Source organism: Eublepharis macularius, chromosome 17 (assembly GCF_028583425.1).
Source record: "Eublepharis macularius isolate TG4126 chromosome 17, MPM_Emac_v1.0, whole genome shotgun sequence".
Classification (NCBI taxonomy): Eukaryota; Metazoa; Chordata; class Lepidosauria; order Squamata; family Eublepharidae; genus Eublepharis; species Eublepharis macularius.
This window is the reverse complement of record NC_072806.1, coordinates 27,987,415-28,010,826: the sequence shown is the minus strand read 5'-3', so window position 1 is coordinate 28,010,826 and position 23,412 is coordinate 27,987,415. Positions and strand designations below refer to the sequence as shown.

The 23,412-nt window shown below is 49.9% G+C and overlaps 1 protein-coding gene across 1 annotated transcript in view; it reads right to left on the bottom strand.

Annotated features, from left to right (window-relative positions):
- The window catches only part of FOXN1 (forkhead box N1), a 50,522-nt gene extending 43,083 nt beyond the window's left edge, over positions 1-7,439 (bottom strand). Inside the window, exon 1 of the mRNA XM_055001625.1 lies at positions 7,390-7,439. The gene's annotated coding sequence lies outside the window, so the exon portion shown is untranslated. The remainder of the gene's footprint in view (positions 1-7,389) is intronic.
- Between the last annotated feature and the right edge of the window lie 15,973 nt (positions 7,440-23,412).

Below are 23,412 nucleotides of genomic sequence, written 5' to 3'. Positions count from 1 at the left end.
CTCATCTTAGCTCTGGATTTAGCCTCTTCTGGGAAAGGAAAATCATCTGGGAAAGAGCCTCTGAGAGAGGCTCATCAGGTGAGTAAGCACCAGCAACATCCCTCCAGAGACTTGCTCCAGGCAGGGGTAGGGAACGTGGCTCGTTTCAAGTGGGAGCTTTTTTCCTCGCTTTTTGATGAATGAAAGAACTCCCCTCTCCCTGCCACTCAGCTCTCTTAATAAGCAGCCCAGAGCAATCATCAGAAGTGTGGAGTCTGCTCTTTTGGGGGTTGAGGAGGCCTGGCTGTGCTTCCCTCCACGGAGCAGCCTGCAGAGTGTGTGTGTTTGCCGCTTGCCTTCGACAGGTTCTAAGGAGCAGGCTCATGGCGGCGCAGCACTGCAAGCAAGAGCGGTATTGGGGCACAGGTGGGCATGTTGGAAAACCACAGCCTTTGGCTTTGCTTTGGAGGGAAGCTCTGCTCAGTCTGTTTTGTGGGAACAGGCTGGGGTTCTATTCTAAAGAATGGCACTTGCCAAATACCCAAAGGGGGCTGCATGTCATCTACAAATCAGCCCTGGATTAGGGGCACAGAACTGTTGCACAATAAGTCTTGTGGCATAGGTAGGAGGGAGTTTATTCAAACCTCCTTGCCTCTGCACTCAGAGATCAAATAATTATTCAAATAAATTAATACTTCAATATATTTGCTTAACACAATTTACTCCATAAAATGTACAAAAACGTGTTTTAGGGTGTTTTTTTTAATGTGACCCTAGGTTTGTTTGTTTGTTTACATCAACCGTTGTAAATGGGTGACATTTCAGAACCAAACTACAGGATTTCAAAGCATTTGCAAAACTGCTTCTGGTTTGCACATAGCTTTCCAGGACGCTTTATGGGCTGTGGGTTCACATACCTGGCCCCAGCCCCTTGATGTCTGCCATATTGTGGGGCTTTGGGTTTGCAAAGGAGCCCTTTCAACTCCCTCTCCACACTTTCCACTCCAGTCACCAAGTGGAAAACAGCCACAAGAGAAGCAAAGAAAGAGTCGCCGTGTAGGACACGCCATGCAGTTCCCACAGAAGGAGTTTGGGAACATGTTTAGAAGCAAAGCTCAGTGTGATTAAAAAACGCAACCCTCCAACAGGTCTGTTGGCCCTGATTAATTCTGCCCTGTAGAATCCAGCCTTTTTTATCATCATCATCATCATCATCATCATCATCATCATCATCAATAGTCCACCTTTCTCGCTGAGGCTCAATGCAGTTTACAAAATACAAAAACCAAGTCAAACAAACAGCAAAGACTTCCAGTAGGATTATGGAATTGGAAAACAATGCAAACAAAAAACCGTCTAAGGCAGAAAAAAACTGTCTGAGGCTTGACATCCCCCAATGCAAAAAGTTGATTACAAAGGCAGAAAACATTGCCGTAAAAGCAAGATGACAATACAATAAACATTGCAAGACAGTAGCACCTTATTCCCTTCCAAAAGCATCCTCCTGAGCTTTCTGTTCTACTACAGCCATAAACCTCTTACAGAAATGCCCTCCTGAACGTTTGTTTTGCACCTTCTGTAGAACGACAGGAGCGTGGGGCCTTCCTGATCTCTCCAGGCAGGTGGTTCCACAAGGTGGGAGCCACAATGGAGAATGCAAGCGAACGAGCAGTTGGCAATTTTACCCATTTGCAGGCTGGCACCATCAGAAGGGTTTGATCAGATGAGCAAAGCTGTCATGGTAGAGCATAAGCAGAAGTGGTCCTGCAGGTATGTGCATCCAAGGCCATTAAGGACTTGGAAGGTGATAACCAGAACCTTGCAACTGGACCCAGTAACTGATCAGTTACCAGTAGAGTGTCTGCAGAAGGAGCGCGCCATGCACTTTCACCCAGTGCCCTATCCACAATTGCAAAGGGTGTTTTGCACAACTGTGTAAGAAACCCTTTCCTGAGTTTCAGATGCCGTTTGGGAGGTGGCTGGGGAGTCTGCCAGGTTTTCTTAACAGGCCGAGGAACTTGCTGGGTGCACCTAAATAGCTGTTCGGATCTTGAGTTGTCCAGAAGGCAGGTAGCCATCTTGACTAGGAAAGTTCCTTCACCGAGGGACTGGGAGAACAGGTTCCAGCCTCACTTTCTGGCTTCCTACCATTTGCCCGAGTTACCAAGACCTGCCTCAGCAGGCCTGATGAACTGGCAGCCACCAAAGGGCAGAATCCCCAGCCCACTGCAGAAGCAAAGCAACGGAGGAGAAAGCCATCTCCAGGGGGGGTCTCTGGAGGGAAGGAGGCCCACTGGCTAGGGGATGTAAGGCAGGCTGGCTGATGGTGAAGGCAGAGAGAAGGGATGGAGCCACTGCACTGCTGGAGCTGTGGTGAGGGGACCTCTAAGGGTCAAGCTACAAGTGACGAATGACACTTGCCTGGCAAGGGAACCGACTCACGTGTATTCCTCCCTGTTCACGTCCCCTGTTCATGCTGCCTGGAAGCAACCCTGCAGGGGTGGCCAAGGAGGTCAAGGCATCTGTGACCCAATTGATGGTTTCCAGGGCAGACCACAATGGTGCTGGGCAACACCGCAGGGGGAAATGCCATAGGCATATGCATAGGCAAGCACTCTGACGCCAATTTCACCACCACCAGGCTGGTTTGCTGAAGCCCCTCCAAAGGAAAATGATGGTGCAATTTCCCCAGTAAGGGGGGGGGGGCAGAGGAGGCAACAGAACCTCTTTCACAGGATGACCCCAAACATCCACTCGGGAGTCTCATTGCTGCCTGATCTCCCTGGCTCCTCCTCTCTGACTTAGCTATGCTATATGCTTCAAGGAACTGGGAATTGGGGGCCCTGCTCCATGCACACCCAGGAGTCCCTTGCCAGGCTCAGAGCGTTGCCCCCAAAGGTGTCATTCGAGGCATAATGCTGAGCCAGGCCTGTTGCCTGCCTGACATCCATTTTTGCATGGGTGTGTGTGTGTGTCTTTCCATCATGTGTGCCCCAAACACATGCAGGGCTGGCTGGAGTGGTGCATTTCACAGAACCAGAGAGACAAAGGATGCAAAAGGGGGTGAGAAGCAGATTGAGTTAGGATGGAACCACAGACTTCACCATTATGTTGCCTTACATATTATCCATTGCTTTAAATATGTACTCCTATATACTACTTGTGCTTCACGTTGTCTAATGTCAGTCCTAGAATTGATTATGTTCTGTTTCAGCAATTCTTCAACTCGTTATTGGGACCTTGCTAATGCTATGTCTTTGTAAACTTGTATTCATTTAACCTATGACATTATTTATGGAAATGTCCTTGACACTGTATGGAAATGTCCTTGCTACTGATTGTACTAATCTCACGCTACATAATCCGCCTTGAGTCTCAGCGAGAAAGGCAGACTTTAAACAAGTAAACAAATCAACAAATTGTGACAGAGTGCAATAGTGCAGAGGAAGATGGTGGCTGGAAGGACAAGCCCCAGAAGCAGAAGTCTGCCTGCCAAAAGCAACGTAGCCCCACTAGTCCAAGGCCACATGGCAAAAGCTCTAGGAGAGAGCCAGTGTGTGTCTGGGGGGGAGGGCAATGTGGGGAACCAGTCACAGTGGACAGAATTACAGAGCGCCTAGAAGGTTCAGGGTCAAGCTACAAGTGACGAATGACACTTGGCTGGCAAGCGAACAGACTCACGTGTATTCCTCCCTGTTCACTTGCCATTCACTTGCACTCCACTTGATCAAGTGGAGCGCAAGTGAATGGCAAGTGAACAGGGAGGAATACACGTGAGTCTGTTCGCTTGCCAGCCAAGTGTCATTCGTCACTTGTAGCTTGGCCCTCAGTCACAACAAGCAATGCTGCTTTTTAAAAGTCCCCTCTTCACTGCCTTCAAGAATGAGCCTTTGCTGGATCTTGCCCTCCTGATGCTTAGCATTCGCACCACACATTCATCTGTATTCTCAACGGGCCTCTCAGTCCCGCACTCAGTCCCACATTGTATCTGAAGAAGTGAGCTGTGGCTCACGAAAACTCATATCCTACTACAAATGTTGTTAGTCTTCTAGGTGCTACTGGACTCCTGCTCTTTCCTACTGCACAGAGCAGTACTGAGACGACTGCCTGATTCTGGCCACCTGTGAATTCGGGACTGGGGGGAGATGGGAACTTTTGCCACAATGCTATACCCACTTCACAAGCAAAACTGTAACCCAAAGGACCTCACCCTCTCTTCCTGTTCCTTACACACTGACAGCCGAAGGTCTTGGTGATGAGTTTTTAACACTTGTTCTGGCTGAGGTGCCCCCTCCCCTCCTGCTTGCCTCTGGAAAGAGGGGGGGGGTTGCACAGTTTTGAACTTAGGCCTGGGAAAGACCTGGCCCTTGCTGTACCCAGGGGAAGGTGTATCAAAGCCAGGGCCGCCTCCTTTTCTGCCACTAATTTCATCGGCACAATCTTTGAAATTAATCTCCTTGTTCTCCCAGTTAATTCTCTCTCACTGGCAAGGTGGAGGAAGACAAAATGTGCATTTCAGCCCTGTTGTGAACCAAGGTGACTTTCCATGCATCAGGCTTAAGGCATCTCTGTGCTTCTGCCTGCAATGGCTCTTTGCATAAACAGAGAACAGGAGAGCAGAGCATTTGTCATGCAGAAGAGCATTCCTGATTTTGACATCTGCAGGGTGAAACGGCACAAGGGCAGCCGCCTTGGCTTTGGACCCCAGCTGCATATCCTTTGCTCCAGCTGCAATGGACAACACCCAGCTTTGCCCTTCTGTACTCCTCTGTTCCCAAACTCTATCATTTAGGAGGGGGGAAAGCTCGGACTTCTGACACAGCTACCTGGGAGGAATCTTTAATCCACGAGCACAGGGGGCCAGCTGGGAGGCCAATCCTACTTTTCAGTGAAATGGATGGAATTGTACTTCATCACATACAATGAGTAATAAAATTGTGGAACTCACAACCACAAAATGTGGTGATGGCTGCTGGCTTAGGCGGCTTGAAAAGGAGAGCTGACCAATTCATAGAGAATGTAATGTTCCTTAATGGCTATTAACCATGAGATCTAAATGGATCACCCCTGTTCAGAAGTAGCAAAAATCTGAAGGCCAGGGGCTGATGCCTTGAGGGCTTCCCAGGGCATCTACTGGACCACAAAGCAAATTATGTTTAGTATGCGGTGGGACACAAAGTGAATACAAAGATACTTTGTGCCATACCAAACGTGGTGGTGATGGTAGGATATTCCGCAAGCGTTGAGGTTTTATAGCTCTCTAGACCCAGCAGAACAGGAATATTACAAATCTGAGTTATCAACCTGAGTTATAAGCTGCAGCAAACATTGACGTTGCTGTTTAAGGTAACCTCCACGACCGCTTCTTTGATGCTGCCAAAGGTTTTCACAGCTTGTTTTCAGCAATGCATATGCTGAACCATCTCCATCCCTCCTTACCCCTTTCTTAATGTAAATTCAAGAGATTGCATAAATTAGTTTTATACAGGGCTTTTTTTCTGGGAAAAGTGGTGGTGGAATTCAGTGGTGGAACTCAGGTCACCTGTGGAGGCACCCAGTGGGGACTTGCCAAACATGGGGACCTGCAGGGCTTTTTTTCTGGGAAAAGAGGTAGTGGAACTCAGGACCACACAATGACATGGTCATTGGGACAGCTGGAACATGGGGGGAGCTTTTTAAAGTTTAAATCGCCCTCGGCGAAAATGGCCACATGGCCAGTGGCCCTGCCCCCTGATCTCCAGACAGAGGGGACTTTAGATCGTCCTCTGCACCATGTGACCATTTTCGAGAGGTGCCAGAACTCCGTTCCACCGCGTTCCAGCTGGAAAAAAGCTCTGGTTTTATATATACTCATCCATTGGGTGAATGACATTGTTTTGCTAAATGTTCGGCAAGATAAGGGAGAATTCAAGGGACAGCAGGTCATGGAGCTGTGTTCCAAAGGGGTCTAGAGACTTACTATTAAAATACGGAGGAAAAAAATGAAAGTGGGAATTGTTTGGAAATTCTCGGTTTGTACACCCACTTTCCTCATGAACTACAATACCTCTCGTAAGTACGGCTCTGCTTCTAGGTTCCCAGGCACAGCCCATTCTGTTCCTTCACACCGGTGCTCTGCATAGAGCATGTTGCCAACACCTGTCCAGGCCTGCCCTCCTTTAAGGATGAAGAACAAATGGAGAGGGGGTGTGGCTGGGCTCCCCTGCCTCTTGGAGCACCTGTCAGCATGGCAAGGCCCCGGGTGGAGAGCAAGGTGCATCAGATTAGGCTGCCCATTTCCACTCCACGGCATCAAATGCTCCAAAGCAAGATGTAGGTAGCCTTCCTCCCTCACCCCAGAGCGAGCCTCTCCCTGCCACTGCAGCAAGTGGGGGGTTTAGGTCCTTGCCCTGCCTTGGAGGAGCTTCTGGACACCGGAGATGTAGCGGGACGGCGAGGCCAAGCCCACCGATGCTCTAGCACTGTTCAAGCAGGAAAGAAGCCTTGAAAAGAAAGCTAGCAAAGGAGGCGATACAGCAAGCCACCCCCGTCCCCTCCACTTTGGTCATCTGTCTGCCGAGAGGGAATAATAAGGCTGACCAACATCAAAAGTGAGGGTCTCTGGTAGATAATTCATCTACGAAGCCCTTCCAACATTTTGGCTGTTATTGTCAGTATTACTTTCTATTGTTGGCCCAGGGTCCCCAAGTAGTGGCAACTTAGGGAGCGCCGACTTAGATGGCCCAAGGGGAGGTTCTGGAGGGTGGTGGGGCTGGGGTGGGATTCCTGGCTTCGTGGACCCCCATTGCTAGCTGGGTCCCATTTCAGCCTGGAGCTGAGGAAGCCAATGCAGAAGGAAACCATCAGTGAGAGGCCAAAGCAAGAGGACTTTTGGGGGGGGGGGGGCGGGGGTTGCAGATTTTCCAGTGGACATTTTGCTGTCAGAGAAACAACCGAGAGAAGTCGAGGTCTTATTGCCCACTCGCCCCCCCAATCAGCCCCCTTTCCAAACCAGCGCGTTTTACCAAGTCCTGTGTTCGCTCAGACACCCCAAGGGGGAACAAGTGAATCCCCCTAGAAGGGGCTTCTTTGCGCCGCTGTGAGCCTCGTCGCCTTTGGAAGCGACTCCTCCGTCCCAGCGGGTCCAAAAGAAGCGCCCGCCGCGGCTTCTGAACTCCTCCCGAGCATCTTCGCGGGCGCCAGCAGCCAATTGCTGAAGCGCTGAAGCCAATGCCAAGGGCCGGCTGCAAAGGAGCGACGGGGGCCCCGGCCACGAAAGGTCCCACCGAGTCCCACCAGCCAAGCAGCCCGGGGCCAGGCCCCCTTCTCACGCCCTCGTTCCTTCTGAGTTGCCCCGAAGTAGGGGCCTGCCGGCCCACCCTATCCACCCACCCCACCCCCTGCCCTCGCCCCCAGCGGCGGCGCGCTTACCGGGCGTCCTGGCACGGCGGGCAGCCCTGTGGGGAGGCGCGCTGGGTCAGCCTCCAGGGGAGCCGGCAGGGCAGGTTAAGAAGGGGCGCCCCGCCAGCCCCTCTCCTCTCCCCTCCCCTCGGCTGGGCTCGCGGGGCCAAGTTGGAAGCCGGCGAGTTGACGAGAGGCTTCCTGCCCGCCCTGCCGCCCGCCCTGCCGCTGCCGCTCCACGCGGAGAGTGCCGGAGCCGAGCCCCAGGAGGCGCATCATGTGAGCGGGGAGGCAGGCAGCCGGCCAGGCAAGCCCGTAATTAGGAGATCAGCGCCTCTTCGCCTCGGGCCAGCCGGAGCGCGGCGGGGGGAAGGCGGCTCCTCCGCTCTTGCGGCGCGGCTGGAAAGATTCGCGGGCGGACCGTCGGGGCAGCCCCCGGCCCGCGTTTGACCCCGGCCGTCCCGGGCGTGTGGCCGCGCCCCTTGGCTCCGTCTCACGTCCCCCCGGCGCAGAAGCGCACTTCTTTCCTTCTAGGCCGCCTTTCCTGCTGAGACTCAAGGCGGATTACACAGTGCGCGGGTTCGCATGTGGGCTGGGGATGGGCTAACCCGCTGCTGCTCGTTCAGGGGACCTTCCCTTGCCACCAGCTAGAGGGAAAGGATAGTTCCAGGTCGTGCCTTGCAGCCTTCGGAGAGGACCGGCGCCTGTGAATGAGCCTTTCCGGTTCCAACAGGTAGCGTTTTTAGATCCCCTTATAGCCACAGAGAGTCACTTCGCGAACGCTGCACCTCGAGAGCTCAAGGGAAGGCTGTGGCAGAGACAAAAGCAGAGCCAAGTGAAACATAGGGCCAAGCTACAAGTGACGAATGGCAAGTGAACAGACTCATGTATTCCTCCCTGTTCACTTGTGCTCCACTTGATCACAGGGCCGACTTGACAGGGGGAGGGGGCAGGGAGGGTAGTCTGCCCCAGGCACCACCAAAGAGGGGGGCGCCGAGCACAGCGGCCAGCCCTGGGAGCACGCGTACAAGTGGCCGGTCTTTGGTTGCCCTGGTGCCGGCAACCATAGGTCCAGCCCTGCTTGATCACTACGTGGATGACGAATGACACTTGAACGGCAAGTGAACAGACTCATGTGTATTCCTCCCTGTTCACTTGCGCTCCACTTGATCACTACATGGACGACGAATGACACTTGAACTGCAAGTGAACAGACTCACGTGTATTCCTCCCTGTTCTCTTGCGCTCCACTTGCACTCCACTTGATCACTACATGGACGACGAATGACACTTGAACGGCAAGTGAACAAACTCACGTGTATTCCTCCCTGTTCACTTGATCACTATGTGATCAAGTGGAGCACAAGTGAACGGAGGAATACACGTGAGATTGTTCACTTGCCATTCAAGTGTCATTCATCACTTGTAGCTTGGCTCATAGTCAGCAAAGGCATTTGGGTGCCTCACTGAGCGTTAGCCCTCTGGTGCCTGGAAGGGCTCCCCTCACACTTATGAGAGTGCAGTGCGAGGGGTCAGGGACCTTGAACCCGGGTCTCAGCCCCCCAGGCCCAAAGAGCTGTCTGCACCACAGAGGAAACCACTCGTACTGAAGTTGTCTGGGCTGCAAGGGGCCAGTAGAGTTTCCCCTAGCCCTAGAAAGCCTGAGGCTGGCCAGGGAAAACTCTATTGGTCCCTTCAGCTGGAAGGGCTTGAATGGAGGAAGATTCTCTCAGATTGCCCTGGCAGAAAGCCTGTCTTGCTTCCAGATTGCCAACCTTGGAATGCAGCCATTAAGGATAGGGTGTCATGAAAAGAAGAGCCACATGCCGTGATACTCTTTAAGTGCAGGGACATGATTTCCACATTTGCAGTTGGCAAGGGATTTGCACTCCGCCTGACACCTGAGACATATTCACAGTAGCTGCTTCTACACGGCAAGGGTTCTCTGCTTTGCTTTCATTGTCGCTAAGAATTCAGAGGGATGCATGTTGGCAAGGGAGCCTCTAGCTGCGGGGCGGGGCATGTTCATCACAGTGGCTGTGACAATGCATCACTTTTTTGATTTCTTTTTCATGCATGTGCTGTTGCACAGTATCAACATACAAGTAATGCCCGTCCACCTAAAATGCTTCCCTGTAATTTTATTTACCTGGTACATGGGGAAATCACTGTGCAGTAGAGTTGGAAACAATCAGTTAAGCAGTGAATTCTAGCCCCTCTCCAGCTGTTTTGCAGTTTCCCTCCCTATTCCTTTCCAGGCAAGCTGGAGGAAAAACTGCCTGCACTTTCCCCATTATATATCTGCAATGAAAAGGGCTGAAGACATAATTTAAAAAATAAAACTGGAAATTCAAACGAACTAAACTTTGAAATGGAATACATGAGTGGCAAGAGAAATTACCAGTTTTTAAAAGACCTGCAAAAAAGCCATCTTGTTATGTTGAAGGCAGGAAAATAAGTGCCTGTGATGGGCTCCGAATATGGCACCAATATGGGTAGGACCTTTGCATGGCAGGAAAATGTTCACCATTCTCTCCAGACATTGTCATTGCACACTTGGATAGTGTTTTTTCTAAAAAGATTAAGAGTAAAGCATGTTTAGGGAAAGAACATGTTGAAGACAAGGCAAAACCTGGAAAGAAGACAATTACAGCACAACGTTATATGGAAGTGAAAGCAAGCAAGCAAGCTTCCATTTGGAAGTCAAAATAGAGAAAAATATCCACATGGATGCAGCCAGGTCTCACCACTGGACTGCTCTTTTCTCCATTACCTGTGGCTTGTCTTGCTTACTTTGCACAAACTATTTGCTTTACTCTGCAATGCTTTGAAAATTTGAAAATATCCTGTTATCTTTACATTTTGCATAAGCCAAAACCCCTGAAAATTTGACGAAATGCTGTTAATCCAGCCACTGGGTTTCTGAATACAGTGCATTTGTACTTTCTGCCAGGCCAGCCTTACAGCTACCCACAAGACCTGACTACACCTTTTGCAATAATATATGGAAGGTAATTAAGACAATTGAAGAAGAACATTCCCCGTCTAACTGCTGAATGCTAGAATGGGTGCCATGTCACAGAGACCAAGTATATCTTCCTTATAGGCCTGCTGTTATTCTCTCATTGCACTGAGGGCAAGAAAGGGAACAAAATTCAGATACTTCCCAAAGAAGTGCTTGATGCAAACGGTGTGCCAGGAGTGAAGATGATGCAAGAGTGAAGAAGAGCATATTAGATTCCTGGCATTGTGACTATGTAAACATAAGAATCGCTAATACCAGAATGCAAAGATCCATCCAGACCATAATTCTGTCTCCCACAACAGCCAACTTGTAGCCTGTGGAAGTGAAGGCGGAGTCCACTTTCTTGTTGTTTGCCCCCAGTATTTGGTAGTGGTAACTAGTGGTAGACTGCATCTGCTCATGGAGGTTCAGTTTAGCTAGCTTTCCTTTATGTGACATCTGAGTTCCTAAAGTGATTTACCTCTTTACTTGAAAGCTTATTCTTTATTTATACTTATCTCCTGGCCTTATTCCAAGTAGTTTTGACTTTGCATACTCCAGAAGGTAAGTAGACTCAGGAAAAAAGAGAGTCAAAAGTCACCCTGTGAGCTTTGTAGCTGAGCAAGTGCCCCTACTCAGTATGATAGTTTTTTCCACTGTAGGAATGCAGTTGAATTTCTGAGTCCTCCTGGCTTGATTAAAACATGCCCATTTCGAATCTGCTTCTCCCTTGGGCAAATTGAACCTGCAAAGTTTTTATTTGCATGCCATTTTCTTGTTCCCTTGTGACCAATTTTTCCTGCTAAGGTTAACCCATTTTTCATTCTTATGTTTTTGCTAATGGCATAAAAAGGGTGTAAAAGGAATCACAACTCAGGAACGCTAGTAACAACGATGGAGTGCACAAAAAGGCTCGTGACCACAAGAAGGAAAAAGAATTTACTAACAGCATCTTCATGCAACCTTTTCAGTCATTTTTCTCCTGGTCTTGAGAAGGTAATTTTTCCATTTTTTAAAAAGGCAGACTTTGCATCTTCCTCATGTTTAGACCAGTGTGGCTCTGAAATGTTCAAAGGGAAAGGTGTCTGCCACCTTCAAATAGGAAAAGCGGCCTGGGATCTCTCTCCTGGGATCCCCTCCGGGAAGACACACCTGGGCGTAACTTAACCGTCTACTGCTCTGCCTTGAAATAGCAGTCGGGGCTTGCTCTTTATCTCCCGTGTGATATCCTTAGGGAGAACACACCTTCAGTTGCTACATACACAACAGCCATTCGGTCCCTTAGGAAAGTGCAGGCTTACTGGCAAAGCCAACCTTCTGTCAAGTGGGAGAGGAAGGACCCTGACAAGGTGCCAGGTCTCGGTCACTCATCCCTGCAGCCGCTCTCCAGTGTGGGGATATCTTTGCGGGTCCCCATTGAGGTGCATTCTTTAAAGCGAGAAGCCAGGAGGGTCCAAGTGAATCTGGAAGGATCCAGAGGAAGTTCCAAAACTAGTGGAGAAGGAATTGATCTGTGGGAAGTTGGCTCTGCTTGTGGATCTACTTATCTGAAAACAGACTTCATAGTCAACCTGGAGCATGGTGTACCACGTGACACAAGCAGCAGCGGTGTGCAAGATGCCTGGGCAAGAGCCCAGGCCTGACGGTGGCGCTAAGTGCTGTCTGCGCTGCTGCTGGTTCCTCCAGTTGAGAGATGAGAAGCCAAACCACATCAAGGCCACTTCCATGCGGAGGTTTGGATCCAGCTCGGTGCCCAATATGGTGTCGGGTATATACATAAAAGCATCACCCACATGCCACATTTTCCTTTGTTTTGCTGTGATCTTTCCCAAACCTTGTTTGACACAATCTTTTGGGAAAGATCGCCGTCAAAGTGGATAGGGAGGTAGGCATTTTTGCAGGTCCCATTTTCCTTGCCTCAGCGCCACCGCCCCCCCCCCCACAAACACCATTTCCCCTTGCTATTGGGAAGGCCTTTTCAGGCTTAAAAAAATAGCAGTTGACATATTAGTACAGTATCATAACGTTTATCCTCTAGATCCTTTAAATTCCCAGGTATTGTTTAAAAGAAGTCTCTTGTGCTCGCTTCTGCAGCACATAAAATAAAAGAAGTCTCTTGACATTTACATAATGGAGATAATGCCTTTTCCTGTATCTCTCTGTAACTAAAGGGGCTAGGAACTTGATTTTTTAAAAAGAAAATGGGGGGGGGGAGGTTCAAAGGAACTAGAAGATAAAATACGATGCTGATGTAACATTACAGCTATATGTCAACTGCTTGATTAAAACAGCCCTTCAGTGGTGCATGAGGGGGAATTACTGCCCCCCCATCATTATTGAAGGGCTGCAGGGGCTGTGGCAAGACAAGTTCATGGAAAACTGCCATGTAGGTGCTGCGATACGGCTTCCGCTTCAAAAGAAGGCTGTTTTGGGGAAGAGATGTCATTTATTTTCAGTTTCCAAATGAAAGGGAGAGTTGTCTCCTTGCATGGTTGCAGAAAGAGTGTGCCAAACCTAGAGGGCACACAGTCTGGGCCTATGGCAAAGCCAAGGGCACACAGGTGTGAAGGACCCCCTGGGAGAAGCTCAGCATTTGCCAGTCTCTCCATTGATAAGGAACGTCCCAAAGCTCCCTATCCCCCTTGGGCTTTATCCCTAAAACTCAAGAAGCAAACGGGTACCAGCAAACACATGGGCAGATTCCACACTGGGGACTGCTGACCTAGACCAACCCACATTCGTCCTCACACCCCCCTGCCCGCCAATTAGACCCACAGGCCAAACCACATGGTGCAGGAAAAGTGTTGCGTGTGATTTCACACACACACACACACACACACACACACACACACACTTTCCTGAGATATTTCACTCATCTTGATGAATCAAAATAAATTCCTCAGATGTCTTGCCTGAGGAAGAACAAAGAAAAGGGGGGCTGTGGCAGGGGGGGGAGCTCACCTGAGCCAGACCTGAGGAACAGCAGTAACCTCAGTGAGAGACAGGCAGCTTTGTCAGGGCCGATCCTCAAGTAAAGAAACTGAACTTGAGTAACAACACGTGTTTTAATTGCTTAACTGATGGATGGAATGGATTAAATCTGCATACATTCGCATGTGAACAAAATTGTTCTGCGGGGGGGCAGGACCCATAATTTCTGTTTATTTTAGATGTCCCAGTTGGGCCTCATCTCTGAAGCTGCAATTCCCCCCAGGGCCACACCCCAAGAAAGGAGGAGGAGAAATCTGCAACTGCTTACATTAAAAACGATTACGAATTCAGCAAAATCCGGAGCACCTTTTTAACCTATCAGTTAATAAACTTGGTTGGTCGACGAGCCAAGGTGTCTGGAGTCCTCCTAAAGCCAGATTACCCCAACGGAAAGAGTTCTGCATCCTTCTTTTCTGCCATTTGCTATTCTTTGGCTGCCTGACAGATGGTTTTGAGGCTTTCCATTTCCCAGGTTGGTCCCTGGACTGAGAAGGCCTCAGGCTTTGGAAAAGGGCTGCTGGTACTCCTTTGAGCTTTACTCTTTTCTTAATTGTGTTGAGAGGAGACTGTTTGGCCCTTTTCAATTCCACACTCTGTTGGGCCTTCGGTGTACCTCATTTGTGGTGTCCTCGTTGAAAAGTCTTTTTTCTTTTTTGTTATTTAAATGCAAATAATACAGAAATAACACAGGAAAAAGCATATGTCTTTATGGGAGAAATTCAACACAAGGAAAGAGAAATTGGTGCAAAATTAAAAACTTCTGGGTTTATTCCAGGGGGTACATACCCAGTGGTGTGTGGAAGTACCACAATAAATGCCACTTTTCCATGTGACATCATCAGACCCCACCCAACCAGGTGGGGATGAATGGGGACCCCCCGCCAAGTGTTTCCATACCATAATATTCCTGGCTATGCACCTGGCCTCATCCCTATTTTTCCGCTCTGCCACTAATTCCTGCCCATTTTCACAACTGGCCGGGTGCCATGAACGGGGGCAACACTCAGTAGTTGATATGGATTTTTTAAAGGATCTGACTCATTTATATCAAAGGCCAGGATAGCTAAATAAAGCCTCTGAGAGTCTCTCTATATGAGACATCTGACATGTGAAGAATAATGTCTGGAGATGCAATGTTAGCCAGGAAGGGCAGTTTAAAAAGACAGAGCTGGCGGTAGGGCAAAGGCTTTGCTCTACCCTGGAGCTGTGTGATGGGCCTGTGAAACGCCAGAAGGGAAACTTCATCCCATTATAACCTCTCCAGGTCCAAGCTCAGCTCTGGAAGGCAGCTCCAGCCCATTTCCATTCCTCGCTGCCTTTGAATTGCCACACAGTTTTAGACTGGAGAAGTGGTATTGACATAGCCTTCAGGGAGACAAAGATTAAATTAACAAACCCTCTGAGGACTGATCTCTGCTGGCTCTGTCTTTTTAAACTATGCTTCCCGGCTAACATTGCTTCTCCCTACACTTGACAAACCCGCGTCCAGGCATCTTGTGTAGAGAGAGACTGTGTTCCAGGAGAGTTTAACCTGAGGAGAGGGAGCTGGAGGTGCCTGGCCATTCCTGGAAAGAAGCTGCTCCACTGTATGCTCATTTGCTTGGCCTTGTAAGGCAATCCTCTTGCATACTCATCATGTTTTTTTTCCCCCATGGGCCAAATATCTCCCCCACCCAGACTGTTTCAGGTTAAGACAATGGCATGGAGAGGGGGGGGAGAATGAAGCCCCTTCTGTGCCTACAGTTGCCGGCTGAATTGGGCTCTCCATTTGTGAGAGCAGAGGAGAACCCGCAACACACACTGAACTATTAGGACACAGAGTAGAGATTCTGGACACAAACTCTGTACGGCAGGAGGAAACAGAGCAGAACTTTCCTGTCTCCTGGGCAGTGAACGAGGTATGGAAGCTGGGCACTTTTCTTTGGGAACAGCCATGGAGGGACAGGGTGGTGTGTTGCGCCTCCAGTCAACGTCACTTTCAAAGGATCAGACAATTTGTTGCCTTCTCAGTAAGCACTTTTTATTACCTTTCTAATTATTGTGATTAATGCCGTGTGGGCGGTGCCATGCCTGCTCCCTCTTTTTGGTGTGGCAAGTGACATTCTCTCCACAACAAAGGATGCCCTCCCTCCCCCTTCCGAGATGCCAGCACAGGGCTGCTGAATGGCTGGTCCCACTACAAGATCAGGCAACAAAACTGCTTTCCCGAGACGGTTTTGGCTGCCTTTGATCTGTGCAGAGTGAGGTCCCGTCTGTAATCTCCTGTTACCAGTGAATTCCTCAAAAGACAGGTCTGGGGCTTGGCCCTGCCTTGGCAGACAGGCAACTGGAATGGTTGGACTATTTGCTATTATTAGCGATAACGAAGTGGAACCTCCACTTTCCAAAGCCCTGTTTTGGAGATCTTAATACATGGAGATCTTAATACATGGGCCACCTTAAGCTGGAAGGAACTTGATGGCATATTACACACACAAACACAGATGGGTTAATACCATCCGGTTTGTCACAGAAACATGCTCCAAAACAGGGCTTTGGAAAGTGGAGCAAAACCAGGCGCAACATTGGAGACAAAACAGGTGCAACATGGCCTGTGTGTCTTCCATGGACATTTGTCTGATCTGTCAAGGCAGTTATCGTGTTCTTATGATTGACAGTTACTGATTCCATGGTGAAGGAAGGAGCTCTGCATCTGGTCTGCAGACTTGTAGGGTGGGCTCGATTGATTCTTTCTCCTCCTTGTGGGCTTCCCAGAAGCACCTGGAGCCTGGGCTTGAGGAATTCCATGCTCTGGTCTCCCACTTCACTGCTGCTTCGGTGTTCTGATGTCACAGAAAGTGCAGCAGTTTTGGGGACGTGGCTGGGAGGGTTGTGTGGAATCTCCCAAGTGAGTCCTCATCTTTTCTGCCTGATGTGCAGACTTTCTGAATTCTCCTGTTATTGCAAATGTTGAGGAGCTGTTTGGATCAGCTGCATTCTTTCTCCCCTCTCAACGTATAAGCAGCTTGTAAACCAAGAGAGCGTTATCAACAACGCAGACAGTTTTTCAGCTCTACAATGACTCTATCATGGGTGCTATAACTTTTTGGCCCCTTGGCTCTTTAGTGTGCTCAAATTCATACTGCAGATTCTGCAGCCACTTTCTTAATCCCCAGTGGGAGGAATTCTTTGAAACTGGAAGATGCTCCAAAGCACAGTGGCATTTTTTTTGCTAGAAATGTGTTTTCATCAAGCCTGGCTTCCTTGGAGTGAGAGAGAGGTTTGGGAATTACCTGCCAAAACGTCCTGGGGTGATGCTTGAGTCACCCACCAATGCCCTTCTCCATGTTGGGCTCCGGGAAGAGGAAGGAAAGGGAGAGCCCAGGTGTGAGAACAGGAACGGGGGGGAGTGATTTGCTTCCCACCCAGATGAATGATTTATGAATGCATATTTCACGTGGCAGGAGTGATACTGCCAAAGGGACAGCAGTGAGTAACAGTGGGATTTGCTCTGGGGGATGCAGCCGCCCTGCAGAGAGAGCATCTCCCCCCGCATTTTCTGGCAAGTCTCATCAGGATAACCCTGAAGCAGAGGCGGGGGGGGGGGGGAGGGCAGAGAATGTTGAGGCTTTTTTTCCTCTCTGCTCCAGCAGGAATTGCAGGGAGGCTCCTGTAATACTTGCCCCGGTGTGACTGACGTTGCCAGCACTAGCTTAACAGAGGCAAACAAAAGTATCCTTTTTCCAACAAGGAGCCTTTTCTGACCCCTACCTTGCCTGGAAAGGAAATCTGTATATCACCTTTTCAGAATACAACAGAGAGCCAAGCTACAAGTGACGAATTACACTTGCCTGGCAAGTGAACGGACTCACGTGTATTGAGCAAGTGGAGAGCAAGTGAATGGCAAGTGAACAGGGAGAAATACACGTGAGTCTGTTCACTTGCCAGGCAAGTGTAATTCGTCACTTGTAGCTTGGCTCTGAGCTTTACAAAGACCTGGAACTGGTGACCAGTTTGGATCTTGGCAAACTTAGTATTATGCCATTTTGGATTTCATGTTTCCCCAAAGCACCTTAGGAAATTGTAGTTTATGGAGAATTGTTTGTGATTTCTACCCCCCCTCCCCTGAACTACAGTTCCCAGGATTCTCTAGGGGGGGTGGGGGAGAGATGACTGTCTTGCATTTCTTCTAGCGCTTGGATTTCTCAGTATATTAATTTTCTCCCCTACCTGTGTGCATGTTGTGCACGGGCCATTCCCACTCATGGATGAAGCATCAGTCACCAAAACATTGTCTGTACTCGGCTGTTCTTTATGCATTCATCAGAAAAAGAGAAAAAATAAGCACTTGAAACAGTGAAAGAATTAGAGGGAAAATACAGGACAAAAGTAGGTGGCCCTCCTCCTCCAGCAAGCAGCACACCAGACTATTTTGCTTAGCTCCCAGGGTCAAGCAACCAAGGTGCTCGCAGCGCTGCTGGGGCCAGGGGCTTGGGGGAGGCATGGCTTATGCCTGTCCTTGCCTCTCAGAGCTCCAGAGCCCCCAACTGAGTCCAAAGCAAATCTGTCTCTGAGATGCCATCAGCACAGCTGAGACCTCTTGCCCCTAGCATATCTTGCCAAGGGCAACTCTTGTTGCCCCCTCCCCATTTTCTTTGCCCACACACCAACTTCCTCATGGGTAGACACTGCAATCAAAGTTGTTTCACCACTTGGGCTAAAACAAAAAGTTGCCCACCACTGATGTAGGAAATAAACAGCTTGAAAACAACATTGTCTGAATTCCTGGAATGAATGAGTTGGCAAAGGGTGGCACACAGCAAGGGAAGGGCTTCTCCAAAGATCTCATTTAAACCAGACCCTCTCTTAAGCCTGGAGGACTGCTATGCTCTCACTGATACTGGCTAGTTTTACCACCTAGGGATGTGAAAAGGGGTCTACCATAGTCCAAGGTGCCTAAAATTCCAGGAAGGTTCAAAAATGGTAATCAGTTGATGCGTCTTGCAAGATGTCTTGGAAGCTCCTCGCGAGAGTTGATCACAGAAGAATTGGCATTTGCTGTTGCTCTTGCCAATCCTTCAGCCAAGGGAGCCCCAGGAAGAAACAGGGAGGCATCAACCGCCCAGGATTCTCTCTCTTCTGACCAGCGCCTGGCCAGCAGCTGAACTCGGCTGGTGCAAAAATCTGCTCTCTCTGGACTCGGGATGATGCTTAGCAGAGACCACCTCTGGCAGCAGTGACTAGTGCTTGTCAGGGCTTTTTTTCTGGGGAAAGAGGTGGTGGAACTCAGTGGTGGAACTCAGGACCACACAATGATGTCGCTTTGGGTTAGCTGGAACAAGGCGGGAGTTTTTTCAAGTTTAAATCACCCTTGGCAAAAATGGTCACATGGCCGGTGGCCCCGCCCCCTGATCTCCAGGCAGAGGGGAGCGGCACAGAGGGCAATCTAAACTCCCCTCTGCCTGGAGATCAGGGGGCGGGGCCACCGGCCATGTGACCATTTTCAAGAGGTGCCAGAACTCCATTCCACCGCATTCCCACTGAAAAAAAGCCCTGGTGCGTGTTCAGAGGGAGTCAGGTTGCCTTGGTCACCTGGCACCTGTTCTGTCATGCCGAGCACCTTCCTGCCTCTCTTGGCACCTTCGCCCCTTATAAAGCTACATGAATCAGGCCATAAACCACTGCTCTGGTGTCATGCTTGCCGTAGTAAGGATGAGATTATGCTTTCGGGGCACTTCTTGGTCTAGGGAAGGTTTGGAGGCTGCCATTTCTCCGTCCTGGAATCCCAAGCCCCTCACCACAGTTGTGGTCTGAGGCTGTCTTCAGACGGGTCAGACCACAGTTTCTTCAGGCTTAATCGGGGTCTTTTCCTTGGCAGCTCACAAACACAAGCTTTATGGCCACAACAGCAGCTAAACTGGAGCCTGCTGCATGCAGAGCAGAGGGTCATGCTACAGGCATACCATGTGCCTCAGAGCCAAGCTACAAGTGATGCCTGACACTGGCTGGACACTTGTCAGCTTACCTCAAGTTTTGATGGGAAATGTAGGCATCCTGGTCTTACAGCTTGGCTCTCCGTTTAACAGAAGTTTACAGAAACCACCCCCACACACACCCAGCGGAGGGGAAGGGGGGCGCCCGGCAAGAGCCCAATGCCTGCATTCCCCTCCTGACTGCATGTTCTCCCTCCCATAGACTGCCGCTCTGTAAACTTCAGTTAAATGGAGAGCCAAGCTGCAAGACCAGGACGCCTACATTTCCCATCAAACCTTGAGGGAAACTGACAACTGTCCAACCTATGTCAGGCCTCACTTGTAGCTTGGGTCTCAGCTGCAAGGAAATGGGGGGATACAGAACAGGCTTTGCCTCGGGCTCCAGTTGGTCTCAGCAGCCTGGTCTTCTGCCCACGTTGCTGGCCTAGCCCTGCCCTCTGGTCTTCCCCTGCAGGCCGCCCATTCACTGCCCCATTCAAGACTCAAGATGCCTTTCCCACCCCCAGGGTCGATTCGTGGGGGAGAATTACAGCACCTTGCCCCAGATGCTTCTGCAGGAAGTACTACAGATGGCTGCCAATGCAACGGCGGTTGTGACACTTTTGCTAGGTATCCACAGGCTTCTGGACATGCAACCTTCTGAGAGTGACTGTAGCACAGTGGTTAAGTGGTTTGGCTGCGAATCAGCACTCTACTGGTTCGACTCCCACTACTGCCATGAGCTCAGTAGGTGGCCTTGCGTCAGCTGCTCCTCTCAGCCCCAGCTCCCCAGCTGTATTGTGGGGATAGTAATAACACTAACATGTTCACTGCTCTGGGTGAGGCACTAATCTGTCTAGAAAAGTAGTATATAAGCGCAGTTATTATTATTGTTGTTGTTGAACAAAATGTCAGTAACATTTTACCAAGTAGACATCTGCACCCATCAGAAATCTACAGAAGCCTGAGGGAATGGAAAGCATCTTAAGTTTTGGCAGAGGGTTGGCCACCTCTGAGCAGGGGCTGGGGATCTCCTGGAACTCATCTCCAAATGACAGAGATAACAACAACAACAACAACATCAACATTCGATTTATATACCGCCCCTCAGGACAACTTAATGCCCACTCAGAGCGGTTTACAAAGTATGTTATTATTATCCTCATAACAATCGCCCTGTAAGGTGGGTGGTGTTGAGAGAGCTCTGAAAGAGCTGTGACTAGCCCAAGGTCACCCAGCTGGCTTCAAGTGGAGGAACGGGGAATCAAACCCAGCTCTCCAGATTAGAGTCCCGCACTCTTAACCACTACACCAAACTGGCTCTCTCAGTTCACCTGTAGAAAATGGCTGCTTTGGAGGGTGGACTCTCTGGCATTATATCTCATGGAGATCCCTCACCTCCCCAAATCTTACCCTCTCCAGGCTCCACACCCAAAATCTCCAGGAATTTCCCAACATGGATTTGGCAACCCTTGGCAGAACTTCAGGTTACTGAGTGACTGTGATGCATATGGGATGATCAGGTTGCCAGGCTAAATGTTGGCTGTCTGTATTCTCCTTCAATGGGACTTGAGTCCTAGACCCACTTCTCTTGTGGACCCCGAGTGGCCCTTGTGGAATGCACTGCTCCAGGAAGGTAGTGTAGCTGGCTTTTAAAGGAGAGAAAGCAAAACCCTTCAATGGTGTCAAAGAGGTCCTCCTTCAATGGCTATTTGCCATAATGGAAAAATAAAGCCTCCATGTTCAAAGACAGCCTACCTCTGCCAGTTGCTGAGAGGCATTAATGGGAGGGCTTGAGTCTCTGTGCCCTTGCTTGTGGGCCTCCCAAGGCCATCTGGTTCGCCGCTGTGGGAAACCACATGGTAGCCTAGATGGATCTTTGATCTGACCCTGTAGGCCCCTGCTGATGTATTTATGCTCTCCATGCTCCTTTCATACAATGAGGGCCTGCCATGCAAAGTTCCCGTCCCCACTTGAACGCTGCAGTATAAAAGGACCAGGGCTCATTTTGAGGGGGAATGCGCAGGAACGCAGTTCTGGCAGTTCCCCAAACAGGTCACATGACAGGTGTCCCTGACCACCTGACTCTCGGCCATTTTGGGCCCGTTTCAGCCTGGATTGGGGCCGAAATGGCCCGGATCAGGCCTCTGATGGGTGGTGGATCACTCTCCCACTCAGCAGCGGCTCGATCCTGACCATTTTGGGCCCCTTTTTGGCCATTTTCAGCCCCTTTTTGCCATTTTGGGCCCAGTTTTGACCCTGAATAGCCAATATTGGGTCCAAAACAGCCAGAATAGGTGATGTCAGGGGGTGTGGCATATGCAAATCAGTTATGCTAATGACACACTTCCGGTGCTGGCAAGGGGCGTGGCTTATGCTAATGAGTTATGCTAATGAGTTCCTCCAGCTCTTTTTCTACGAAATAACCCCTGAAAAGGACCATCTTTTACCTTATGAGCTGGTGGAAAGTCAACGCTTGGAGCAGGCAGGACAGGGCTAGGGAGCTAATGGTGCCAAATCCACAATATCCCCCCCCCATTCCAAACTGCCATGTGTCCTAAATTAGCAGGGCTTTGAGACCCTGAAAGAGAGCTGCCAAGTTGTCACTGGGCGCCCCAGAGGACTCCCTAGTGTATCTCCTGTCCTACAGCTTTCATCCCACTAGGATTGCTACTTGAATTCAATATCTGTCTGTCTTCTAACGGGAAAGAGGACTTCCAGACATGCCTGGGGTTTGGTAGGCACCTGCTTCCCCCCCTTTGGCACACACTTCTATTGCCAAATTGGTACTTGTTCTACCAGCTGTGTGATTGGGATCGAGCCTGGAGGGGCAGGAGAAAGGGAAGGTGCCCAAAGGATTCAGAGTTGCTTGGCACAGGTACTCCCAGCAAAGGGAATGTTATGCAAATCCTCTGGGGAGTGAACTGTGAGCCTGAAACAGGGGAGCCTGAACTCTGCCCTGACATGCTCTGCTTTTGGCAGCCAAACTACCCACTGGGCTTTGGTATTCTGACTTCCCTTTCTTCCAGTGAATCTGGTCATGGTCGAGGCCAGGGCCGGAGCAGAAATGTGCGAGGGGTGTGTCAAGCCTTAAGTCGGCGCGGTTGTGCTACTTCTCTAATGGGGCAGTCACTGCTCTTAACCAGAAACATAGGAAAGGTATTCCAAACCACACGTCTGATAGCACAATACCCTTGTCTAGAGCCAGGGGTTATTTTGTAGAAAAAGAGCTTCAGGAATTCATTAGCATAAATCATTAGCATATGCCACGCCCCTTGATTGGCCAAAATGGCAGGGATTTGGCTGCTGCCAGACGGGGGAGTGTTTCCCCACCTGGCAGTGGCCCAAAAATGACCATTTTGGGCCAATTTTGGCCCAGGTCGGGGCCAAAACAGCTGGGATCAGGTTGGTGCCGAGCTGGAGAGGGTTTCCCCACCCAGCACTGACCCGATCTGGGCCGTTTCGGACCCAATCCAGGCTGTTTCAGCTCCAATCGAGGCCAAAATGGCCCCAAATGTCCAAAAGTCAGGTGGGCAGGGCCACCTGACTGTTGGGGGAACTGCCGGAACTGCGTTCCTGCGCGTTCCCCCTGGAAATGAGCCCTGTCTAGAGCTATGGCATGGCCCCAGGTAGAAGGCTGCGTACTGGGCTGGGGGGCCCCCTCCTGGGGCAAAATGAGATGTTACAGCAGCCGCGGGTCCAACCTGTGGCTATTGATGCCATTTTAGAGAAGAATGTGGCCGTTTAAAAAGTGCCAGATACTGCACAGGATACTGTACAGAGGTGCAGAAAAGGGCAGCTCCCTCAACTGATAAGGGGCTGGAGCCTATTCCATGTGACATAATAGTAAAGAGTCCAGTAGCACCTTTAAGACTAACCAACTTTATTGTAGCTTATGCTACAATAACTAACACGGCTAACTCCTCTGGATCTTTCCATGTGACAAAACACTTGGAGGGGGTATCATTGCTTCAGCAATGCGGAGTGGCGTGAAGGGGGTCAAGCAAGAGCGGTGGCTTCCTTCTTCCTGAAAGATTGGGTGTGGCTCGTGATTTCAGAAAGGATCCCGTCATCAAGTTGGAAAAAGTGGCCAAAGATGTGGTGGTA